General features: G+C 41.8%; 1 protein-coding gene across 1 annotated transcript in view; it reads left to right on the top strand.

Moving 5' to 3' along the window:
* Window positions 1-1,257: 1,257 nt before the first annotated feature.
* Window positions 1,258-25,606, top strand: part of Sgcd (sarcoglycan delta) — a 938,532-nt gene continuing 914,183 nt past the window's right edge. The window contains exon 1 of the mRNA XM_048782821.1: window positions 1,258-1,375. The gene's annotated coding sequence lies outside the window, so the exon portion shown is untranslated. The remainder of the gene's footprint in view (window positions 1,376-25,606) is intronic.

Raw genomic sequence — 25,606 nt, 5'->3', positions numbered from 1 at the left:
GCCCAGGGAGGGCTGATTCAGAGCAAGCAGAGCAGAGAATACACCACCACTCCCAGCTACCGAGGTCTCTGTGTTTCAGGACCCTGCTGGCGTCCGCTCAAATTGCTTGCTCACTAATTATTTGTCAATTGATTGGAGATTGTCAGGCCCATTTTGCAAGACAGCTCCCTTCTCCTTGGAAGGAGGAGCCCCTTGGAGTCTGGGGTAACGGGAAAAGTGCTTACTAGCTGAGGAAGGCGGGGCAAGCCGGAACAAGCTCTGGCTGGGAACCCGCGTACTTCCTCACCCTGTTTCTCTGAACCCCATTCTTCTCTGGGGAGCGGGGAGGGGGGTTAGAAGGGTACTTGGAACCTGTCCCTCTGGCGGAGACACGTAGCTGCCTCTGGCCGCCGCTCCTGACTGATCCTGCGGAGTGGAGCGCCCCTCCCGCCCCGCGCGTTTCGCTCAGGCTCCCTGGGCTCTGCAAAGGGAGGGAGAGCTGGGGGCGCCGAGCGTACCAGCCTTCCTGGAGCTGGAGGCCAGGAGCCCCGCGCCCTCGGGAGCCTCTTGGCAGCTTCCCCTCCACGGCGCGGGTGTACAGACTCTTCCCGCCGCCCCCACCCGTGGCTCGCCCTCTCTCCCTCCCTCTAACCCCGCCAGCCGGAGCGCGCACACCGGGGCTCCGGCACGTGGGCGCGCGGGAGGCGGCGGCCGCTGCTGCCGCTGCCGGAGCCCAAGCCCCAGCCGGCGAGATCGCCCTCCATGCTGCGGGAGCTGCGGCCGTCTTCTGCTCAGCCTTTGGCCGCAGCCGAGTTTCGCGAGCCGGCGAAGCAGCGGAGGGGAAGAGGAACAGGACAGGGGCGCGGTGGGCTGGAGCCATTTGGGCTCTGAGCAAGGGGCGCCCGCAGCCAAGAGGAGGCAGCCCGGCTTTCTCGCTCGCTCACTGCTCCTGCCGCCGCTGAGGCTCCAGGCAGCGCGATGTCTCTGCGCTCCTAGGCGGCGGCCGGCGGAGGCTTCCTGCAGCCGCTTGGCCCGCGTGGGCCCCCATTACGCCTGCAAGTACCTTGTCTATCCCGGAGGACGTGCGGGGCCGCCCGCCGCCGGAGCCCGAGAGAGCGCGAAGTCCGAAGTCAGCCCCCAAAGCCGCCAACTTCCCCGGGAGCCCCTCTCCCGCCGCAGCCTGCGCCAGTCCTGGGAGCGATGCGCCCCCAGCCGGGCGCTGCGCCCTCTGCCAACTCGCCACCCATGGGATCGACTGCCCTCGGCTGCCCAGCTTGGAGCGTGTAGCCTTTGCCGCGTGGCCCAGGAGAGGAGTTAGACACCAAGGCGTTTCGCGGACCCTGTGCGCGCACTGGTCTGCTTGGGTCTCCTAAGGGGGCATCGTTCATACCCAGGGGTGAGTAAACAGCTGGTGGAGGCGTCCTTCACCCCCACTAGCGGTTTGTAAGGATGGAAGGGAGACGCTAGAAAGTTGGCTCTCCCGAACCTATCCTGGGATTGACAGCGGAACGCAATGTTGATTACTCAATTCCATTTCCTTTGGGGTTTTTCCCTAATTGCCTTCATCTCTAAAACCAAGGACGGAACCCCCTTCCACTTCCCAAGGAGAAAGGGGGTTCCCTAGAACAGGTCATTGACTGTTCCCCATCAACATGCCATTTGAGGCTTTTCAGCCACCCGCGCGTTAAGCAAGCACCCCGCGTAAGCGCTTGGAGATCTGCAACCGCCTGGGCGCGCTCCGAGATCATCATCATGGGCAGCCAGAGCCCATAGGAAAGGCTTAGCTGCTTGATTAAAGAGAAACGACTGCTGGAATATTGAGAGGGGGGTGAGGAGGGAAGGGAGCAGGAGAGGTAGTGGGAAAGAGAAACACTTGAAATTTATCTGTTTCTGACACATGGGGCACAAAGGGTGCTTCACTCCGTTTTGCTGGTTTGGGGCCGCCCGGTATAAGGTGGCCTGAGAGAGTCCAACAGGTGGCTTGCACAGGCTTCCTGTGGCTGGGCGCGGGGGCGAGGGGAACCGCTCCTCCCTGGGGACCCAGGCTAGCTCTGGCACTTCTGGGGGCGCATCTGTACATGGATAAGGAAATGGGCTTTCTGCTCTCACGCCCGATTTGGGGTGTGTGAGGCATCCAAAAGCCTCCTGTCGGGAAACAGCGGCCTTATTGTGTGCCTGACTGAGGTTTCAACTTGCAGGCAACTGAGGATCCATTCAGCTGGGCAACTTGGACTTGGCTGGTCTTTGGACTTGTGCCTCCTCGAAGTCCCTGGTGGTGGGTATTCTAGCTCCCCCAGCTGGGCGGTGAGCCAAACCTCAGAGTTTCCCTCCTCTGTACTTAAGTGATAAGAGGCTGGTTTATCGGAGCCTTGCTGGAATTGATTCTTCTTTACTTGCCTCCCGCATTTTCATGCACTTTCATTCTGAGACTTAGACACAAGGACTATGCACCTGGTGTGTACTGGTGAACATGGGGCAAGTCTAGTTTGAGAGCTAGTTGGAAGAAACTAGAGAGGAAATTCAGCTTCTGTATCAGATTGACCAGATTTGGGAGAGGGCATGTTTGTGCTTTGTGAAAGTTTCTTCTGAACTCACCATCCAGAGTGCCAAATGCAAAATGCTCTGAGCCCTCAAAGCTGTGGGTACTTTAAAGTAGCATCTTCCAAAATCTGCTGCCGGTCTTCACTGGTCTCATTACACCCATTTGTAGGTTGGGGACGTATACCTCTGTGCAGGGGAGAAACTCTGAATTTCTATAAAACAGATACTTAGAAATCAATGTTGGTCTGGAAAACAGAAAAGCAGCCAGATGTGTGTGTGTGTGTGTGTGTGTGTGTGTGTTGGGGAGAGGGAATCAGCTGGAGCCTGTGTATGTACAGGTACTCAGTTTTGCTATCTTGAGGGCACTGGTTTGCTTTGAGATTGTTGGAGATTTGGGGAAGTTAAAGCTTTTTCCAGGGGCTGGGGTTGTGTCTCCATGGTAGAGCGCTTGCCTAGCATGTGTACAGCACTGGGTTTGAGTCTCAGCACTACATATAAGTAAATAAAATAAAGGTCCAACAACTAATAAAATATTTTTTTTAAAAAAGCTTTCCCTGCACATGCTTGGTGCCACCTGGCTACTTTCTGCCCACCTTGCAGTGAGATGTTTGTGCTCTGGAATAAAATGATGGGCATTAGTACTTGGCTCAGACACTTCCCCTTCGGAGGAGGCTGTGAGAGAGCTGTTGGCCTGGCTGCCTCTGCGCTGTAATTGCTGCTGCACCCTTCCAGACCAAGTTTGATTTCTCACTGATAAGAGTCCACCTCACCCTGGGTTTCTAGCAACGAATTGGAAGTGTTGCTAATAATGTGTAAGCCTCGTAGCACACAGTGTCTAATTCAGCATGGGGCCCATGTCTTCCCAGAAATGTGCCCAGGAGTCTCTGTGTTGGAAGGGGAGTCAGGAGTTAGGTGCCAAAAGTATGAATGGACAGGGAGATAATACATATGACAGGGAGACAAAAAGATGGAGGAGACAAATGGGACAGAGCCTAAAACAAAACAAAAGTGTGTGTTGAGGAAGGTTGGGGGAGGAATGAGGGAAGGATGCAAAGAATTGACAGGATAGTTCTAGGAACAGGGTGGAGAGAGCAAAGAATATGGGGTCCCTGGAGAGAAGTGGAAGGAAAGAAAGAGGAAAAAAAGAGATCCAAAGGAAAGAGTGTGAGAGAAGAGAGTGAAAAAGGAAAGGAATAGGAATGGGATGAGGGGAGTCGAGAAGGCAGGTGGGGATAACGGAAGGGGTGGATACACAGAGGAGGCAGAAGAAGCAGGAGGCATACGCTTTCGGCTTTTATTTTTTATAAACCATACTGTCATTGTAAGGAAGTCAACACAATCCATATCCTTCAGTAGCCAGCCCTTGGTTAGTGCTTGTTTCTCTGGGAAAGTATGCATTGTGCAGAAATTGGACACCACTTGGAATCCGGCTGCATTGGAGATGACAGGAGTATAAGAGGTTTGGATTCTTGGTAAATGCACAGCTGCACAAGTGCATTTGCCTATGCTCTTGTTGTTTTAAGCAACAACCTTCCCCAGGTAAACACAAGACTGAAGAATTGCAGCAGAGGGTTATTTTACTAACACTATTTGCTTGTGATTCTCTAACCCCTCCTTGTAGAAGGAAAGATCTCCTGGGTAACTTCAGAGAAATCCAAAGTTACAGGACCAGCTTCCCTGGGAGTCTGACCCAAAGAGGATGGGAATGTGCTTTTTATTTAATGAGTGTTCCAGTTGATTCTAAAGCAGGTCATCCCTCAACTACCCATCACATGTTTGTGGTAGACACGATGTAGACTCTTCTGTCGTTTGTTCCTGAATTTCTTCCGAAGAAATATAGTTCAATGCTACCCTCTTCTAACCCTCCTCTACAGAAAAGCTCATTTCTTGTGAATTTCTCTTGATAAAAGGACAAGGCCAAGGACTTGCTCAGCCAGGACTACCACTCCATGAACCTCAACCATCACTGTAGCTCTAGGGGAAGGCAGACAGCTCCCCTAGTTGACTTTGTCAGGGCTGTTCATACTAAGATACTGTGTTCTCAGTAAGGCATCATCTTGGACATTCTTTGCAAATTATTTGTGCATTTAATACTCACGAAAATGATGCTAAATGCACTGTTGTTATTATCTCCATTTCATAGTTGATGAGACTGAGTCTTAAAGGAATTACATAATTTGCCCCAGAGAAATAACAGAGTTATCTGTGGTCCAGCAACTAGAAAGCATCAATGCTAAAATTTGAGCCCAGGTTTGGTTGACTCCAAAGTCCAAATTATGTAGCATGCTAGTCTAATCCTAACACCCATTTACATTGATGAGTCAAAAAAAAAAAAAAAAGTCTTAAAGATCTTCCCAAAGCACTCTCTCTTCCCCCTTTACCAAATGAGGAAAATAAGAAGTAGTAAAAAGAAACCAAGACATTATTCTCCAGAAAGCCTTCCACTAGTAGGTGCCAGAACTGGGACCCATAGTCTGATTTCTGGAGACCCTGTCCAACCTTCTTCCAATCCAACCTTCTCCCAATTGTACTAGTGGTTACTATATCTGGCTGATCATAAAGGTCATAGGAGCCTCTTAGTCAAATTATAAGTTCCTGGACCCTACTCATGGCTTACCAAATCAAAACATTGGCACAGAGAGCCCAGAAATCAGTATTTTTAGCCCATGCCCAAGCCTACATCTGCACATTACCATTTGCCCCAGTTATTCCATAGCTCTTGGATTCTGACACTATGGCTCCCTTCCAGACAGCTTCAGGAGAACTCCAAGACCATCCTGATTCCAGAAAAATAAACATACAAAGGGGAACAGGCTCTCTGTATGTTGCTCCAACCCCTCACCCCCCACTGATCTACTGCATACCAGGTACCCTGGGTGGAGGAACAGCTCTCTACCTGAAGGCAACTTGGAAAGCTCTTTGGGAAACGGAGCAAACACACTGATGTGGGTTTGTTTTTCCCTGTGCCAAGTCAGAAAACATTTAGGAAACATCAAATGCTCCTTCAATGGATCTATTGGTATTTGTACTTATATTCACACAAAATGATACCGTGAACCAGGCTAATGTACCTGTTTTTCAGAGCGTCAAGCCATCTCCCAGTTTGGGGAATCTAGCTGTGGTATAAGGAAGACCCCTTTGTTGATATCCTTTGCAGTTCTCATGACAGATCCCAGCCTCATTCTGCAGGTAAAAAGGAGTCCTCACACACACTCTGTCTCTCTCTGGCCCATTTAAATTGTTTTCTCAGTGACCTCAACATCTTTTCCCTTCTATTTCATTGAAAAGTGGCCAAAGATGCCAGACATCTTGTCCGACAAACTGTTTTGTCATCTTTCCCTTTTCAGATCCAAATTTATCTCTTGAATCTCTTGCTTTTAACCCTGACCTCTTATTCAAGGATGGTAATTTAGCCTTAGGTAGTTTGATAAGCTACTGTCTGATACATGTGTTTTAAATCACCATGGTTCTTTGTGAATACAATGGAAACCAAGGAATAATTTATACTTAAAATGTCTGCATCTTTAATATACTGGAATTCATTCTTTCTTTTTCTTCTTCTTTATTTAACATTTCAGTGCTTAAAAATCTGTTAAGTGGAGAAGTAGAAAATGAAAAAAAAATGCTTTGTTATTAAGACATGGGCACTGAATACAGAAAACTAGCTGATTTCTTGCTTGGTTGCTATTATAATCCTGGTCTGGTTATTTCATTTCTCCAAGTCTCTATTTCTTCACCTGGAAGTTTAAGATAATAACAGTTGCCCACGTACTTGGCAAAGCTTTGTCTTCATGAGGGATAATGCTCAGCACACCTTCAGCTCTCTGATAAACATATGCCATGTGCCTGGCTACCTTTAGCTAAGGCTAAAACTGACATAGAGGAGATTAAGCAACTTGCCCAGGTCCCAGATATGTCCTTCATCCCCTGCCCCCTGGCCCCCTACTGTTGCATTGACATTAGCCACTCCTTCTTTCTTACATCTTAAAACAGAGTGTTGCATAGGAAGCACAGTCTGGTTTGTATTTTAATTTAACCCATTGCACAGAATGCCTAATAGAACATCATCAGGAATCTTTTGAACTCCAGGGGACGTTTTTGAGGTGGTTAAATTATCTTTGCGTTGTTGTTTTTGCTTTTCCAACATTTGGTAAGAATTTTCATGGATTGGTCTGCTGTTGCTACTGCTTGGCTGATTCCCTCCTATTAGTACAATAGGATCTATTAGTACAAATACCAACAGATCCATTGAAGGAGCATTTGATGTTTCCTAAATGCTTTCTGACTTGGCACAGGGAAAAACAAACCCACATCAGTGTGTTTGCTCCATTTCCCAAAGAGCTTTCCAAGTTGCCTTCAGATGGAGAGACTGTTTCCTCACCCAGGGTACCTGGTGTGCAGTAGATCAGTGTGGGGGTGGGGAGCAACTTACAGAGAGCCTGTTCCCTTTTGTATGTTCGTATAACTATATATATATAGTATATATATATATATATATACATACATACATATACATACACACACACACAGTTTCATATAGTTGTATATAGTTATATGGTTATAGAGTTTTATATATATATAATCATAATAGTGATGTATGTGTGTATGTATATATATGTATATGTATATACATATATATATATATATACACATATATAGTTATATATAGACAAATAAGCTATATATGAGTTTTCATATACCTGGTCTTGTATCTTCAGTGCCTAGGACAGTGCCTGACATGTAGAAAGTCCACAAAATATTTTTTAATAACTTTGAGTTAATTCTATGTGACCCAGGAAAAGTGACCATCATCCTTTATCCTTAAAAGAAAAAAAAATCCAAATGTTGGAATTGCAAAGTGTGTGGTAGGAATATGTCCCTAGAGGCACCCATTCTTCATGTAGAAGAGCAGTGTAATGCTATCAGTGGTTGTTGATTAACTATGCTAGTAGCTTTGGGCAAGTTCCATTTTGATGTTGCTTAAGATGTAATTAGAAGGGACATTCTGATGTATAAGTTAATGCAATTTTATCTGTACATTTAATTAATTGCTCAGAAAGGCACATTTGTTTCTCAGCCCAAAGTTTTAGAAATTAATATGCTTGTGCAGTGAGAACCAAGCTTTGAGACAATTTAGTTTCTACCAGCTTGACGGAAAGGAAGGAAACTGAGGCTCAGAGAAGGAAAGGGAGTGGCCCGAGGTCACCCAGCAAGGTGGTGCCAGCATCCTTGTGAGAGCTGTGGTTTCTGGAGGCTAGCCCAGGACTCCTAATGCACAGCTGAAGGTGCTGAACTCTTCCGTGGCTGCTTGTTTGCTTTGAAGACATGCTCGCTAGCCTCTGCATGTCCACAGCCTGCCCCTGAAAATATTCCAAGGCAAAAGTCTTTCTGAAAAGGAATGAAGCAAACTCCAGATGTGGGAGAGGTTTGGAGAGAGCATCTCAGCGGGTCCTATGTTAGCAAAGCCTTGCAGGGTTCTGGGATCCCCTGTCTTCTTTTTAAAGAAGGATATGCACTTGGCAGGGAGCTTCCTTTGATGTTCTTGCGTGTGATTTTTCAAGATTTAGAGCTGCGTGGATGTTCCTTGTCAAGCCCCTGGCACAGTGGACCTGCCTGTGCCCCTCTTTCTTCTTAACACATCTTTGGATGGGAAGCAGGCACCTTAGGATCCTTCTCTCTACCTCTGGGATGCTTCAAAGTGTGACTAAATGAATCAGCCTAAATACATCTGCAGACACAGAGGCGTGTGCAGCGTACTGGGACGTTGTTAACACACAGATCTTTATCACACGGTGTCAATATTACGGAGACGGTAAGACACAGATCATTGGTGCGAGGTATTGTGGATGATCCTTTGGAAACATTATAATCAGTGCTGACGAGGCAGCAGAAATATCTCAACCTAGCACCTTTCCTGCATCCCAAATGGCTTGCCACACCAACCCAGAGTATCCGGACTGTGGTTATTCAAGGAGAGAAAGAACAGGTGATACTGTCCTGTGCCTCTCAGCCATAATCAGTCTCAAAGTTTGGTGGGTGTTTTTGATTTGATATCCAAGGGTTGGGAATGGGGGGCACCTCTCTTTGTACCCCCACCATCAGAAAAAAATATTGGTTCCTTCCCTGCCTTGCCTGGGTTTCTAAAATTCCTCCATTTGAAAGCTAATTCCTTCAGGCTTATATTCGAGTTTCCTCTGGTTTTATGTTGAAATGCAGAATTTCCCGAGGAGAATGTCACAGCTTGCAGACACAACACCTCACAAAGGTCTTTTAATAGGCATAAAGGAGGGACTCTGTTACCAGTGCTGCCATCACCATTACTGCTTCTGCTGTAGTCACTATTGCCATTATTGAGTGCCTATTGTGTGCCAACATGGTTCTAGGTTCTGCTCATAGGTTTTTCTTACCTCATGTACCCACCCAGTAATCCATTATGGGTAATGGAGTGAAATATCAGACTTTTCTCATTTTCAAATTTCACTAGGTACTACTCTCGCTGGCTGACCTATAAAACTCTGAACTTTAAAGGAGCGTGGAGAATATCTTCTTGGATGACTTCTAAATGGCTATGTTATACAGTATAATATACCCACATCATATACTGAAGTTTTAAAAAAATCTATAATGTGGTTTATTTACTGATATTTCCTAATCTGCTCTCTTATTTCACATTGAACAAGTGTACATGTCGAGACATGGCATAGTCACACGTGTAATTGAATCAACAATTTCAAAGCGTATTTACCATTACTGTGGTAATGGTAATAGTGTGATATTTTCCATTCTGATCTAGATTATCTTTTAAATTTCTTCTATGGTCTATACAATTGATTTTGTGACTCTTATGAGTTAAAGCCTATTGAATCAGTCAACTTTCTGTTGCTGTGACAAAATACTTGAGAAAATCTAATTTAAAGAAGGAAAAGTTTGTTTTGGCTCATACTTTCAGAGTTTTAGTCTATGATTGGTTGACTTGTTGTTTTGGGGCCTGTGGTGAAATAGGATATCATGGCCGGGAGTGTGTGGTGAACCAAAGCTCTTCACCTCTTGGCCAGGACATGAAAAGAAGAGACTAAGGTCTCAATGTCACGTTCAAGGGCACACCTCCAGTGACTTAACTTCCTCCAAGTAGATCCCACCTCTTGAAAGTTTTATCACCTCCCGGTAGCACCATGGGCCAGGAACATGGGTCTTCAGGGACATTTTAGATCCAATTTTTTGTACCTATATTCTGAAAAACACTTACCTAGTCTGATACCATAAGCTTTTATTGGGAAGAAAAGCTCAGAGAGATGAAGCCCCTTTTCCTTGTCCAAGATCTCATGCCAAGCTATTGTCAGAATCAGTGGCAAAATCAAAGCTCCTGACACCACTTATATCTTTGAGTGATGGCATCCTTGGTTGTGGATTCTGGGCCATTACTTATCTTCATTTGGCAGCTGATAGTTAGACGGTTGTCATTGATTGCTCACAATATCAGCATTTTGAGTTGGTCTTGACTTCCACTGTCCTCATGTACAATTTTTTAAATGAGGTTCAAGTGGCAGTTAATTTTTCATATATGGTCTTGATGATGGGCAATTGTCTTGGTCTATCCTCTGTGCTGTAACTGAATACCACACACAGGTTAACTGATAAAGAACAGAAGTTTATTTGGCTCATGGTTCTGGAGGCAGAGAAGTTCAGGAGCATAGCCTGTTCATCTGGTAAAGACCTTCTTCCTGCATCTTAATATGGCAAAGGACATCCCATGAGGAGTCAGAAAAAGAAGGAAACCAGAGAAAAAGCATTGTTGATAGCAAAGCTGCCCCCTTCATAAACCCTTAATTGATGAATGGATTGATCTGTTCATAAGGGGGGCATAGTCCTTATGACCCAGTCACCTCCCCAAAAGGTCTCACTTCTAAACACTGTTGCATTGGAGACTAAATGCCCAACACATAAAATTTGGGGGTTCATTGGAACCTTAGAAGTATCTGTGGTTGAAAGGGCCTATGGAGGGGTAGGGACAAGAGTCCTGTGTCTTCTCTGTGGGCCTCTGCAGACTTGGGTCAAGTGATTAGGGAAAAAGATCCTAGAAGATAGAAGAAGCAGTGATGTCTCTTTGGGTGCCCTTATCCTTAAATCTGTTTCTATCTGTGCTCCTTCCTCTTCCCCAACCCAGAGGGTATTATGCTTGTATTTAAAGGCATGGATACAGACCAAACTCAGAGCCCAATCTTGCCACAATTGATGAATTAAAAACCTTTTTTTGGAAACTCTGGTGACTACTGGGATTGGAGGTGGAATCTTTTCAAAACATTAATTTTTAACTTATTTAACGTCTCATGTGCACACAAGAAGCCAATTAGTACAAGGTGATAAAAGCTGAGTGTTCTCCTACCCCTGGTCTCGCTTCCCTATCTCCGCCTTTCCTGGAACCACCACGTTGCCAGGGTCCTCCGCATCCCCCCAGAGACATGTGGACAAAAACCATGATTTCCCTCTTTTAGACATGTGACAACATACAGTATATGATTCTGTTTTAATTTAAGTGAAACAATTGGGGATAGTAACATCAGTTAATATGGAACTGCGTCATGACTTTTCTGAACTACACGATGTGCTGTTACGGGGATGTACCGAGATGTTTTTAGCTAAGGTAAAGAATGGCCATTAACAGCCTTGATTCTGAAGCTAGCCTAACTCTATGAGAGAGCAAGAGAGCAAGACAGAAACGGAGGAGGAGGAGGGGAAGAGAAGAGAGGAGGGGAAAAGGTAGTGCCAGAGAAATCCTCATTCAATGAAAAGTGGAGTCATACCTAATTTTTTTCATATTTTCAAGAAGTCAGTTTTTACTGTGGTATGAACATTTTTTTTCACACCATGAAACCACCAGCAAATATTTCTCGAGGATCTTCTGTCTTTGGGATACTGAGAAAATAGGGGACAAGTAAAGACAGTGCTTTCTATCCTGGAAAAATACAGAGGCAGTATTCACTTACCCAGAGCAAGTTGAGAATGGTAAACAATTGTGTTTAATTGAGACTTAAGCTGGATGTCGCCCAGCAGGTATCTGCTCAAAGATCTTTGCATGCAGAGGGAAGAGCGGCTGCTGTGGGACTGTGTCCAACATTTGGGAACCATCCAGGAAGCCTATGGAGTTGGAAGTAGAGGGTCCAGGACAACATGTCCCTTCCCAGGAAGGAACGGCTTCAGGGTCATTGGAGAGCTGTGAAATACAACTGCAACAATCCCTGTCACCTGCCCAGCTAAGGTTCTGTGGAAGGTTTAAAGAGTCCTGGATGACTTTCTAGATTACAGGAAAATAAATTTCCTTTACATACATCAGGAGTATTTTGGTGAAACTCTTCCTAAGATCCTGGAGAGTTGGAAAAAGGCATAGAAATGTATCCAAACAACATTTGTTTAATGCAGGAATAGACCCTTGATTGAAGGAATGAATAAAAAAGTGAACTCACTAGTCTATCTGTGATAAAATTATGGCAGAGATTGAGGCAGCTTCGTCCTGACTTTGAGTCCTCAGTGAAATTTGTGCAAGAAGCAAAATTTAACCTATCAGCTGGGAATATCTATTCTAGCCAAGGTAGGGAGGACATTTTACTTTGCACTTAAAGGTGTACGTTTTTATCTTCTTAGAAATTTTGATGGAAGTTGGAGAATGAAGTTAAACAACATGGAAAATTAGTGCCAGACAATTCTGCCCTCCCCACTCTATTATGGAAACTCTGATGTGATTTCCCCAGCATTCACATCCACTGGCTCAAACACGGAAGTAAAAGGAGACTGTAACCAGGGTTTGAAGTGCATCTAATATGTTTTTATTGACTCACACATACTTCTTTTAACAGCAAAAGGACCTCTTAAATCCTACCAATGTTTTTATTCTTACACATCATAGTCAAGAGTGTTTTAGAAACACACATCTAGGAGCTCTTGATTTTGAGAAAATATTTACATTGGATTGTTTTTTTTGTGCATTTATTTCTGTTAAAAGCATTGCAATGAAAAACAGGATCTGTCTGGGTGGTTCTTTTTTCAGATGTAAAAATCACTCAAACTGAAATCCTTTCTGTAGTCAAATTGGGCCTGCCAGCTCTAAAGAGGGCAGTGGAGATAATATGATAAACTGGCCCTTGTGTTCAATCTCAGCTCATCAAGGCCTTGCCAGAACTGACATTTTTGTACAGTATGGCTTGATGCTCTGATTACAAATTGGTCTTGAGCAGTTAGACTCTTTGTAATTGTATTCACTGAGGGATTGTGCTTGTGTTATTTGGTCTGTTTTGATTTTGAAAGGAAGGAGTAGGAAATAGGTTCCTGGTTCCCTCCTCTTGTTTCAGAATGTGGAAGAGAGACCTTCATGCAGGAGCAAGTTTAATTTATTATAGCAAAATTAAGAGCTTCCGCTTTCTTCAAGGCAATGTTGACAACACGTCCTTTCAGCCCTGCTGGGAGTTTTAAAGAAATAACTTTAAATTGTATTTCAAGAAGGCTATTGAGTATTTATATTTATTATCATCGACTTGACTTGTGATAAATAGAAGAATCATGTTGGGAAAATGAAAATCTATATGTGTACCTCTTTTGTACTTGATTTTCAAGAATTCTAGCTTTAAATTAATTGCATAAACTTTTTTTTTTCATGGAACAAAATTGCTAATCATTTCTTTCTTTCTTTTTGACCAAGGATCTTTCATTCCTGGGTTCCTGGGGGTAACAGATAACAAGTCAAGACGATGTCTTCTGTCATTGGGGGATCTAGAGAGAATTATGTACTTACCTAAAGCAAATTGAGAATGATAAAATATTATATGTAATTAAGACTTAAATGGGATATTGGAGACAGTGAGTTCACTGGGATTCAGAGAAGGAAATGATCAGCTCTATTTGAGACAGGAAAAACCAAACTTGTTTTCCTTTGACATTCACACATGACCACACTGAACACAGAAGACTTTGCCTCTGGTCACTAAATCATGTGCTTTGTCCCCACACACCAAGCAAGCAGGTCTCCAGCATACACCAGAGGGATGGCCTATAATTCGATCCTGACACTGTCTACCAGAAAAGAGTGTCAGATCCCACAGGTTAAGGATTGAGTCACACCATTGAGTCACATCCCTCGGATGCCAATCCAGATACCCAGCTTGTGACAGGTGCTTCACTGATTGTTTATAATGTGGGGCTCCCATGACCCCTCTTTGGTTTTGATTACTTTGTTACAGTGACTCACAGAACTCAGGGAAGCACTTACTTAAATTTACTGGATTATTGTGAAGGATATTGAAGGATACTGATGATCAGACAGATGGAAGAGATGCATAGGGCAGGGCATGAGGTGGAGCACAGAGCTTCCCAGCCCTGTCTAGGAGTACCACCTCCAGACAGCATTTGCTCAGCATCCAGAATTTCTCTAAACCTGGTCCTTCTTAGTCTTTATGGAGGCATGTTGCATGGGGGTGATTGAGTCCATCATTGGCCATTGGTGATCACCTCAGCTTTCAGTTCTTCTGCCCTCTTTGGAGGCAGGGACCATGGAACTGAAGTTTCAACCCTTATCACATGGCTGGTTCCCTTGGCAGCCAGTCCCCATAACCTGGAGCTCAGGTTATCCAGGGTTTGTGTTACCTAAATAGAACAAATGACGTTCCTACCACCCAGGAAATTCCCAGGGACTCAGGATCTGTGTCTGATGCTGTTATCATTCACAGAATGATGAAGCTCTTGGGAGTTGTGTGTAAGGATCCAGGGTCATGGATCAAATACCCAAACAAAAGATTCTCTTAGCCTTCATGTCTCTAGGGCTTTAGGAGCTCTGACTCAATCACTGGGACAGAGACCAAATATATCTTTTCTTCTTTATATTATAATATCAGAGGAACATATTTGGGTGATGTTTCCAACATAACATCAGAAAACCATCTCATAATAGGGTAGTGAACAAGTTTGGGATGACCCTGATTCTATCAGCTGAACTCTTGCAATGAAAAAATTGAAAATAATTATTTTAGATTTTTGATTTGGCAGATTATCTCAAAAATCCATCTGCTGCAAAACACTTAGATAAACCTGAGTTTTTAATGCATATACACAAATATCACTTTTACACAAAACTACAATAAATCTCAAACATGAAACCCCATGTGGACTGTACTGAACAAGAAGCTAGTGATAAAGGCCAGAGTTATTCTGACTGCAGATACCCTTACAGCTCTGCATCTGAGAACCAGGCGTGAGTGAACCGGGTGGTAAGGTGCCAGAAGTAAGGGAGCTGAACCCAAGACTCGTGTGTGAGCGCAGGACCAGGAAGAGGACCAAGTGGTCCTAGGTTGGTGGTTTTCTTACCAGCAGAAGCAGTCAAAAATTCACTCTGGAGAAAAACAACCTATTTAGGCCTAGAGGACTCTCATAGGTAAAGATTAAAAATACAAAGATGACAAAAATACACACACACACACACACACACACATACATATACCCACCCCAGCTAATAATAGAGTTATTGGGGGAAAAAAAAAAAACATTGAAAGCAGACTTAACTCCTTGGGATTTTTAGGTATTAGAATGGTCAGGTGTAGGATATAAAATGATAATACTAATGATAAAGACAATATATGAATGTTTAAAGGAATAAAAACCAATCATCTAAAATATGAGCGTGCACAAAAGACCATAAGAGACAATTTGCAAGATTTTTACAAAGAGCCAGATACAACTTTTTCAAAGAAAAAAATATTGATTAAAAACAACTTAATGGATAAAATAGCACCGTGGACACCGCTGAAGTTGGAGGAAGACAAGACATTCCTCCGCAATGTGGCAGAAGGGATGGGGAGACAGACAGTGTGGGAGAGAAGTTAAGAGGGAGGATAAACTGCAAAGTTTGTTCTGTGTTTAATCAGAGTTCCAGATAAAGAGCAAATGGAGGAGACACAGCATTTGAAGAGATAATGGCTGCAGATGTTCTAAAACTGATGATCTTAATCTACAGATACAGGAAGTACAAGCAAGATAAATAAAACAACGAATCCCCAACATAGACCCAGTGTAATGAAATTGAAATACGAAACATATAGAGAAGGTCTTAGAAGCATCCAGAGAGCAAAAACAGATTACTCACAGAGGAGCCACAAATAACACCACAGCCTGTTCAGTGGAAGCGAGAGAAGACAGAAGAGCTGAGGGCATCCTCAAAGTTCTGAGGGAAAACGACTGACAAACTCGAATTCTTTGTTTTTGTGATAACAGCAAAAGAATACATTTCTAAACAAATAGACCTTCACTAAGGGACTCTAAAAAGTACACTTAAGAAGATAGGTAATCCCGGAAGGAAGGTCTGATACAGAAGAAATGGTGGGTAAAATAAATTGGCAAAAAATGTCAATAAATTTAAATATTGTAAAATGTGATATCACACCAATGCTCTAATGTGTATTTTTCTTTGGAGAAAAGAAATAATATACTAGGTATGTGAGCCAGCTTTTCATTCTTGTTTCCAAGCTGCCTGACAAGAATTACTTAGAGGAGGAACAGTTTATTTTGGCTCATGGTTTCCAAGGTTTGGTCATCCTCCACTGGCTCCATTACCCTGGGCCTGAGGTGAGGTGGCACCTCATGGTGGAAGGATGTGGTGGAGGAAAGCTGCTTAGCTCATGGCAGCCAGAAAGCAGAGGGAGCACACACCAGAGACAAAATACATAATTCCAAGGCATGTTTCCAGCCACACCCCACCTGCCTACAGGCTCCTCCCAGTTGTCAAATTATTAATCCATCAAATGCAGTAATCCACTGATGAGGTCACAGTGCTCACGAGTGAATCATTTTGCCTCTGATCATTACTGCATCGAGAGGAACTTCTGGGGAACATCTCATACCCAAACCCTAACACTAGAAGACAAAAACATGTATCTGGTCCACCTCAGAATCCTAAATTCATAAACTGCTCTATAATCTGACTATTTCACTTCTTTCTTCCTCTTCCTATTTTTTCTCATCAGTCTCATCAGAGGATGGTAGGTTTTATCAGACATTTCAAAGAAAACCATCCACTTTACAGGTTCTTTATTTGGTATTTCTTTGAAAAACACGTGAAGCGAGAGAGAATTCACAAACTGAGAAGTCTGACAACACGTGTCAGTGTTGATGCAGTGACTAGAAAATGTGAAAAGTTGTTACAAAAGAATAAGAAGAGACAAACAGCCTAATGAAAAAAATGGGCAGAGAGCTTCAAACTAAAGTTACTCTGAAGCTGGGTATGATGGCACACACTTATAATCCTCGTGACGTTGGAGGCTGAGGCAGGAGGATCACAAGTCTGAGGCCAGTCCATGTCTCAGCAAGACCATGTCTCAAAATGAAAAGTAAAAAACATGGGAGTTGTAGCTCAGTGGTAGAAAGTTCCTAGGTCCAAAATAATAATAATAATAATAATAATAATAATAATAATAATAATAATAATAATGTTACTCCGAAAAGCAAAAATGTATAACCAATGACTAGATGAAAAATTGTACAACCACCTTAATTATTGGAGAAATTCTCATTCGTAATTTGACACATCACTGAGATAACTTTTATACTATTCAGATCAGAATAAATAAAGGAATGTGAAAATACAAACTGTTGAAGCAAACCGTAGTACAGTGCTTTGGGGAATGTAAGCTGGCAATCATTTAGGAGTGTAGGTTAATGTTTTCCTACCAGAAGTCAAAGTTTTTTCCCTCCCATCTTACTGATGTTTGTCTCCCTCTCACTCTCTTGGAATAATGACACCAATTTTGCAAACCAGAAACCTGGGATTGTACTTGACCTTGCTCAGTATTTTCCTAATATCTCCAACAACTGCTTGAATTCGCTTCCTTCATGATCTTGTTCTCTGTCTTACCTAATCTGACTAGTACCCTAGATAGATCCACAGCTTATGGTTCACAAATTTTAGCATGCATCAAAATGACCTGGAGAACTTTTTTTTAAAGACAGAGTGCTGAGCTCCATCCCCTGAATTCTGACCCACTAAGTCTGGGGTGGGACCAGAGAATTTGCAACTACACTTCAAAGTGAAGCTGGTGCTACTGGTCAGGGAATCATGCTGCCCACCACTGCCTCAGACCTCCTTGTCTGATCAACCTCGTGCTCCTCCATGACCCTCCCACCACATTCTGACTTTTCAGTTCCCCCTCTTCTCCTAGTGCCTGCCCTCCAATGATTCTTTGAAAACTTCTGTCTTATCAGATGTAGGAATTGGGAAGTTTTGTAATTATCCATATACCTAATGTGTGCAGCAATTAGGGTAATCAGGAGTAGTTAGTGTTTTCTCTGTGTCAAGTACATTATTTGAAATTTCTAGAAGTTGCCAGTCTCCTACCTTCCTTTTCCTCAAATATTTAGTCTGACAAAAATACAAAGAATAAAAAGGAGGAGTCATCGGGCTCCGTAGGGAAAGTGATACAGAGTAGATATAAAATATAGTTAATAAACTTGATTCAACTCAGAGATAGAGGTGTTAAACACACAGTTCACTGTGAGGTTTTTATTTCTTTTTTTTGTGTGTGAGGACTTATATAATTCTATCTAAGCTCTTTCAAAATATAGCATTTCAAATATTTATGGAATCTGTTCTTATTTTAAGGAATTTTTGAAGCCATGCCATCTGTTTTTGAAATGAATAAGTAAACCACCCTGGGTGTGTAGGAGAGCACCTTACCTTTACAGGGTTCAGATTTGCTTGCAGAATGGATTTCACACCATTTCTAACCAAAGTCCTATGAGATGATTAGAAAAACTAGTTCCACTGTTAGAAAAAAGAGGAGCAGAGAACTAGAGCTGCTTGTCCAAGGACATGAGCTCAACTCAGGTTGTATCAATGACATCTCTCCATTTGGGTTAGGGAATCTTAATGGCTGAGGAATCCTCAGAGGCCATTTAATCCAGGTCTCTCAGAGAGATATGAAAAAAAAAAAAGTGGCATAAGCCTTGGGGTATCGTGAGAACCATGTAAATGGATAGCTGCTCCTGATGTCCTGTGGTTGTCATTGTATAGATAGCAGAATCTATTATCAGATCATGTGATTTTTTTCAAGGGAACCTGAAAATGTGGACTTTAATGATAAATTTCAATCTGAAAAAATATTTGTACTTAAAGAAAAACACCATGTAGGACCAAACCTAACACGTCTGCTTGGTCTGTGGGATGTTTGAAACCTGTGATCTAAAATTATATTGCAGGTGGGAGTCAGGGAGCTACCAGTCCTAAAATCAAATCGGTGGGCCTTTGCTTGACCATTTTTGTGATGCAGAACTTTCCATAACTTAATGAGGTTGGACTCTATTATTGGGCTTTTCAATGTTCCTAGACTACTTATCCTAAATCCCTTCATTCTGCTTATGATTTTATATCCAATATCTGTTCATGATACTGCAGGGAATCCTTTCAAATTCAAAGAGAGATCCTTTTTGTCCCTCTCTCCTCTTCCTCCCCATCTGTAGGCTAGATCTTTCAACTATTCATCCTAAGGCAAGATGTTTAGGACCTTTGTAATTCCAGTTATCTTACTCTGGATGCTCTCTAAATGTGTTAAATTGCTCCCAATTAGTGTATCTCTTATCATAGAATCTCTTATCCCACAAATAAAATTAAGTTTCCATTTATTTATTATTATATGTGATTCAGAAAACAGGTAGATGTTCAACATCTTCTAAGGATCTGTTTGGAATGATGTTATATCCAATGTATTCTATGTCACAAAAACTAAATTCACTTTGGGGAACCCCACAAAGACAACGAGAATCATTTTCCAAAGTGACCCAGGCTGTCAAGGGCCAAGAGGCACCTGTGGCTAGCCATTGAGGAAGGCTTGCTATGTTTCTTGAGTTCTCATGAATGAGCAGAGAAGATATACAGTTCTCAAAAGAACTGTGAATTTAAGGCATGTTCGTGATCAAATTGTTCCCCACAAGGGCAAAAGTCTGTGAAACATGCGCTGTGTTTTAGACACTGGAATCTGAGTCCAGAGTGAGAAACTGTTGAGCTGTTTTTTGTTTTGCTTTGTTTCATTTTCTTTTGTGATGTAGGGACTGAAGCAGGGCCTCACACATGCTAGGCAATCACTTCACCATTGAGCTACATCCCCAGCCCATGATGTTTTCATTAAACACTTGAATGATTCTCCCAGATAATTTTGAGAAGCAAACCAGTTATGACGAGAGCTATGGTTTATTAGAAACCTACTGTGTGCCAGATACCATGAAAGGATATAGAAATATGATAATGCATGTGGGATATTACCTAGCAGTTAATGATTTAAAGAAGTGGCACTGTTACTGTCATTAATATTATCATTATATTTAATCTTACTTAGTCCTTATTACTCATTAAGAGGCAATTATTATTGACATTTTGTAGACATAGAAACTAAGACATAGATTAAGTTCTAGGATCACACAACTTGCAAGCAGTGAAAGTTTAGAGACTTGTGAGACTGTTTTAGACACCCTTTTGGCTGCTGGGAACAAAAGACCTGACAAGAACATTTAGAGGAGAAAAAGCTTATTTTAGGGCTCATGGTTTCAGAGATCTCTGTCCAGAGGTGATTGACTCCATTGCTCTGGGCCCTGGGGTGAGGCACACCATCAGGGCAAATGAATGTGGTGGAGGAAAGTGGTTCAGGACATTGCACCAGGAAGCAGAGGGGTTCTTCTCATTGTGGACAAAATATAAACCCCAAAGTCACCCCCCCCAATGACCCACTTCCTCCAGCACACCCTACCTGTCCACAGTTAATCCCCATCAGTGGATTAATGCACTGATTAAGTTAAGGTTCTCATAACCCAATCATTTCAACCTCTGGACTTCTTTGCATTGTCTCCCACATGAGCTTTTGGAATATGTCACATCTAAACCATGTCACAGACTAAACACTGCCACACACGCTCCTCCCCCTACCTAATGCTATCTTCCCACCTTGAATTCTAGGATGGGCTTGGAATCAATGTCTAACCCTTAGTTCATTTTGAAGAACTGTCAAATTATTTCTGTTTAGATCATGGGTTAACATTTGAATTTAGATGCAGAAACACAAGTTTATTATTATCAAACAGGTATTGTTATTATTGGTTCTGTTTCCTTATAAGCAGTTTGAAACTCCTAAATTTCATTTAGTAAATTAAACTTGTGACATGCACAGATTTGACAAACATGATGGACTTTTTTCCTGGTCTTTGATTAAAAGACGTGTAACTGAAATGAGTCAGACTCAGAAAGTGAAGGTTCAGATATTGTTATGGTTTGGATGTGAGGTGTCCCCCCAAAACTCATGTGAGACAATGCAAGAAGGGTCAGAGGAGAGATGATTGGGTTCCAAGAATCTTAACCCAATCAGTGATTTAATTCCCTGATAGGGATTAACTGGGTGGTAACTGAAGTGGTTAGGTATGGCTGGAGGAGGTGGGAATTGGGGTGTGGCTTTGGGTATATATTTGTATCTGGAGAGTGGATTTTCTCTCTGCTTCTTAATCATCATGATGTGAGCTGCTTCCCTCTGCCACACACTCTGTCATGATGTTCAGCCTCACCTTGAGCCCCAAGAAATGGATTAGGACTTCTGAAACCGTGAGCCTTCAAGTTAACTCTTCCTCTTCTATAATTTTCACTGGTTGGGTCCTTTAGTCACAGCGATGAAAAAGCTGACTAAAACAAATATTTTATCTTATATGTGGAACCTAGAGCAAGTGAGGGGTAAAAAGGGCAGAGAATCCCATGAATATAAAAGGGAGATCAGTGGAGTAGAGAAAGAAGATTGAGGAGGAGGGAGCAGGGCCAGGAAATGTGTAACAAAATTGACCAAACATTGCTATATGTACATATATGAATATGCCTCAGAGACTTTCACCTTTATGTGTATTTGTCTCTAAAGCACCAACTAAAGCCCAATAAAAATAAATAGAAGGAAGACCAGGGGAGTGAGGAAGGGGAACAGAGGGAGGAAGGAAGGGAGGGAAATAGGAAGTACTGGGGATTGAAATAGAGCAAGTTGTATCCCATGCATATATGATTATGTCAAAATGAACCTCAATATTATGTATAACTATAATGCACTCATGAAAACATTTTTTAACCCCCCCAAAAAAAAGATGTGTAAAGGAGACAAGAAGAAAAGTTGAGGGAAGCAGCTGCCCACAAGCTTGTGGTCCATTCTAGAGATGTTTTCATTCCTTTCTTCTCCACAGTTTGTTGCCAGTCATGATTGTTCTTCTTTGTATAAGGCCGGTCAACTTGGTATGCATTGATCATCCAACTCTTATAATCTCTTATATTTTTCTCTCTCATTCATTAGTAAGAAATATTTAGGTGGACTCCTTACCCAAACCTACATATTCCACAATTTTGAGATATTTATCAGTGCACGAGACTTATTAAAATCCTATGTAAATTTCAAATGAATCTGGCATGACATTTTTTTGTTTTTGTTGAATTCATCATGACTTTAAGGTATTACTGCTCTCTAATATTGATTTATTCTTGTTGTTGATCTGAGAAAAATAAATTTCTTTCATTTTTAAATGGTTTTAACTTTTACATTACCTTTTGGGAGAAGATTCTTGGGAACCTAAAAAGCAAGAAAATTATCATTATTACATTGGACTCTGGGCACTTGTAACACTTTAGTATAATCAAATGTATTCAAAATGGATGTACAGATGTGCTGCAATAGCAAATGTATTTTTATACAAAATAGATAGATAACAGTTTGGTGTGGGAAGATTTTTCTGGAAGGTATAGGAAGTTAGTGCATTGGTCATTCCTTTGCATCTTGTCTCCCCATAGGAGAAAGAATTTATTTAAACAGAGACGAAAGCCTGCATACTACATATAGAGTTTTCCTACAGCTGATAGGCAGTGAAAAAATAGTACCCTGGAGAGATGCATGAAAGGATACATTTAATTTAGTAGGAACAGCAACAACAACAAAAACCTGTTATTTGTCCCTTTTAATTAGTGTCTGAAGAACAAGATTTCTCTAAGGATTCCGTTCCTGGTCTATATTTATAGGATGACATCTTAAAATGACAAGTTTTCCTGAAGAAGAAGAACTTGTAAGAAGTGCCATACTTTACATCATCCCCAAAGCGATTTGGAAAAGTATATTGCACTTAATAATCTGTGAACAGTTAGGGATCTTTCTCTGTGTAGTGGCAAACACTGAGGGGCTCCTGGGCTAATTTTGGCTCTTGGCTGCAGTTACATGAGTCTGCCTGTGAGTGTAGTTGTATTTTAATTAACTCTGATTGCAATTCCTAGCTCATAACAGCTCTTGCCCCTCCAGGCTACTGTGTATATTCGATGTCCCTGGCTGGCCTCTGCCTTCCTGGGGCAAAATGAAGAAGAGTGGTCTTGGATACCATAAAAATTTTACTTGCAATGATTATTACTCCATGGAATAATCACAAAACCCTTCAGGTATTTATAGTTTACTGTTGTTTTTCTTTTGTTATTATTATTTTTTTTAACAAAAAGTGATTCCTTTATAATTTTCTGTCTGCTTAATGCCTATGTGTTTTTTTTTTTATTGAAAGTGCACAAAATTGTAATCAGGGTAATTAAAATAAATACATTTATTTTCCATGATGATGTTGAAGAGAGACTATTTCAGGGAATTGTTTTAGTGAAGTGAATGGTAAAAGTATTCACTTTCAAGAATTGTACATATTCCCCAGTGACTCAGGAGGTCCAAGCAGGAGGATTGATTATAAGACTGAGGCCACCTCAGCAACTTAATGGGGCCCTAAGAAGTTTAGTAAGACCCTGTCTCAAAATGAAAAATTAAAAGGGTTGAGGATACAGCTCAGTAGTTATGTGCCCCTGGGTTCAATTCCTGGTACAAAAACAAAATGTAAATTTTTGATTTTAAGAAATTATCAATGTTTTGGGTGCATATACTTTATACTTTTTGATCTATGTATCTGAGCATTCAATTTCCATCTCAAAGATATAAAATAACTGAAATGATCATATATAATATGTAATATATAAAAACTATACATACCCCTCAGGTATTTATAGTTTATTGTTATTTTTCTTTTGTTATTATTTTTTTAACAAAAAGTTATTTCTTTATATTATATATATTATTATATTATATTTCTATATATAATTATACAATATATTATAATTATATATAATATAACATATATTATATATGTATATATATCTCAAAGATATCACATAACTTAAATGATCATACATACATATATATGTGTGTATATATATATATTATATATCTGTATGTATGTTGGCACTGAATGAACTCAGGCACTCTAAACTACTGACTATATCCCAGCCTTTTATATTTTTTCAAGGCTGGCCTTGAACTTGTAATCCTCCTTCCTCAGCCTCCTGAGTCACTGGGATAACAGGTGTGTGCCACCATGCCCAGCTTGAGATGACTCTAATTCTTCGTGGTACACACTTGAAGTTAAGCTGCTTCTGCTCATCATAACCATTCTCACCATGGTTATCCTTCATGGCTTTCCGACTTCCTTATGATTTCCTTCAGGCGTCTTAGTGGGTCACAGTTTCCTTTCCTACTTGGAACCCTTCCCTACTCAAGTCAGTCTCTGTGCTTTCTGTTAGTCTTCCTTGCTGGTTGTGTCTTCTCTCCTAGCTGCTTACTACTGTTCTTACTTCCGATCACTATCTTTTGGCCACCTCTCCAGCTTTGGTCTTCCTCTTTTTCCTGACTTTCCATCCCCTAGCCAAGTCTCCTCCTCCACCCCCATGATACCCTGTATGTTTCCTTCAAAACACTGAACACAGTTATGATTTTATATTTATTTGGATGAGTATCAGTATTTTTCTTATCAGCCAGAATAAAAGTACCATGAGATCAAGGGCCAGGTCTTCACCTACTAAATGACCCTCAATCAATATTTATTCAAAGAATTAATTTGAAAATGTGGGTCGGGGACACCTGAAGCTCTTGACATTGAATCTTTTTAGTGACACTGTGGTATCGGTGTTGCAATCCTTCCGTTTAGAAAAGGAAAATGAAGCTCAGACCATTTTAAAGAGTTTCGCTTAAAATTACACAGCACATTATCAGTGTGCTATCCCTTACACGCAGGACGCTCTGAAGCTGAGTCTCGTGCCCTTAACCAGTGGCCCTGGCTGCCTTCTGAAGAGCCAAGTCCAAGTGTTCACGTGTGGTTGCTCTCACTACAGTAAAACACCATTTCATCTCAGCTCTTTTGGTTTTATTTGTTTGTTTCCCATCAAAGTGCATGGGTGTTAGGAATTCTTCTGTGGTTCATTGTCAAATATTTTTTGAGTGCTGAGAGGGCTCAGTCTTTATGTCATTGTAAGAAATATCAAAGTTTTGGAGCAAAATCACTGCAGAAACAAAGAAGCTCTCTTGGTCACACATGCATTTCTTGGTTGTGCTCACTGTGCTATGAGTACCCACGAGAAAGTCTGCCCTACCCTGACCAGCCATGGGGAGAGGATGTCTGCCAGTTCCCCAGTAGACTGTGAGACTCTCAAGGCCAGGGACCAAGTTTCCCTTAATGAAGTTGGCTCTCAGTTGTGCAGGCATATAGTTCCAAGGTGTGCCTCTCTGTGGAGGGCTCTGTTATTCCTTGGTTATATGTTGACACATCGCCAGTCCTTGGTGCATTTTCTTTGTGATTCACCATGGTGAGATGTTTTCATGTTGACAAGGATGTGTAATATTGGTGTCACCACCGCCAGCTAAAGGGACCTCTTCAAACCCTCTAACCCCAAGCCTATCTCTGTTTTGGCCTTGTGTTTAAAATTATTTTGAATTTACATAGTTTTAGAGCAGAATTTCCCTGAACACCCACTGCTTTGTCATAGTGCCCCATATCTCCTGTTGTCTTGCAATGACATTATTCAGTCATTAGTGTTACTGGCTCATGTAGCCTTTGAATTTACAAACTATGGGTAATATTAGGATAAAATACTCATTGGACTGGGAAGCTAGAGATAGTGTGTAAAGAGGACTGAGCTAGTGTTTGTTTGGAGTCCTAAGTTTGTTCTTTTTTTTTTTTTTTTTTTTTTATTTTTTTTTTA

Source organism: Marmota marmota, unplaced genomic scaffold (genome assembly GCF_001458135.2).
Source record: "Marmota marmota marmota unplaced genomic scaffold, marMar, whole genome shotgun sequence".
Taxonomy (NCBI): domain Eukaryota; kingdom Metazoa; phylum Chordata; class Mammalia; order Rodentia; family Sciuridae; genus Marmota; species Marmota marmota.
The sequence above is the reverse complement of the archived record's forward strand: the minus strand, read 5'-3'. Positions and strand labels throughout refer to the sequence as shown.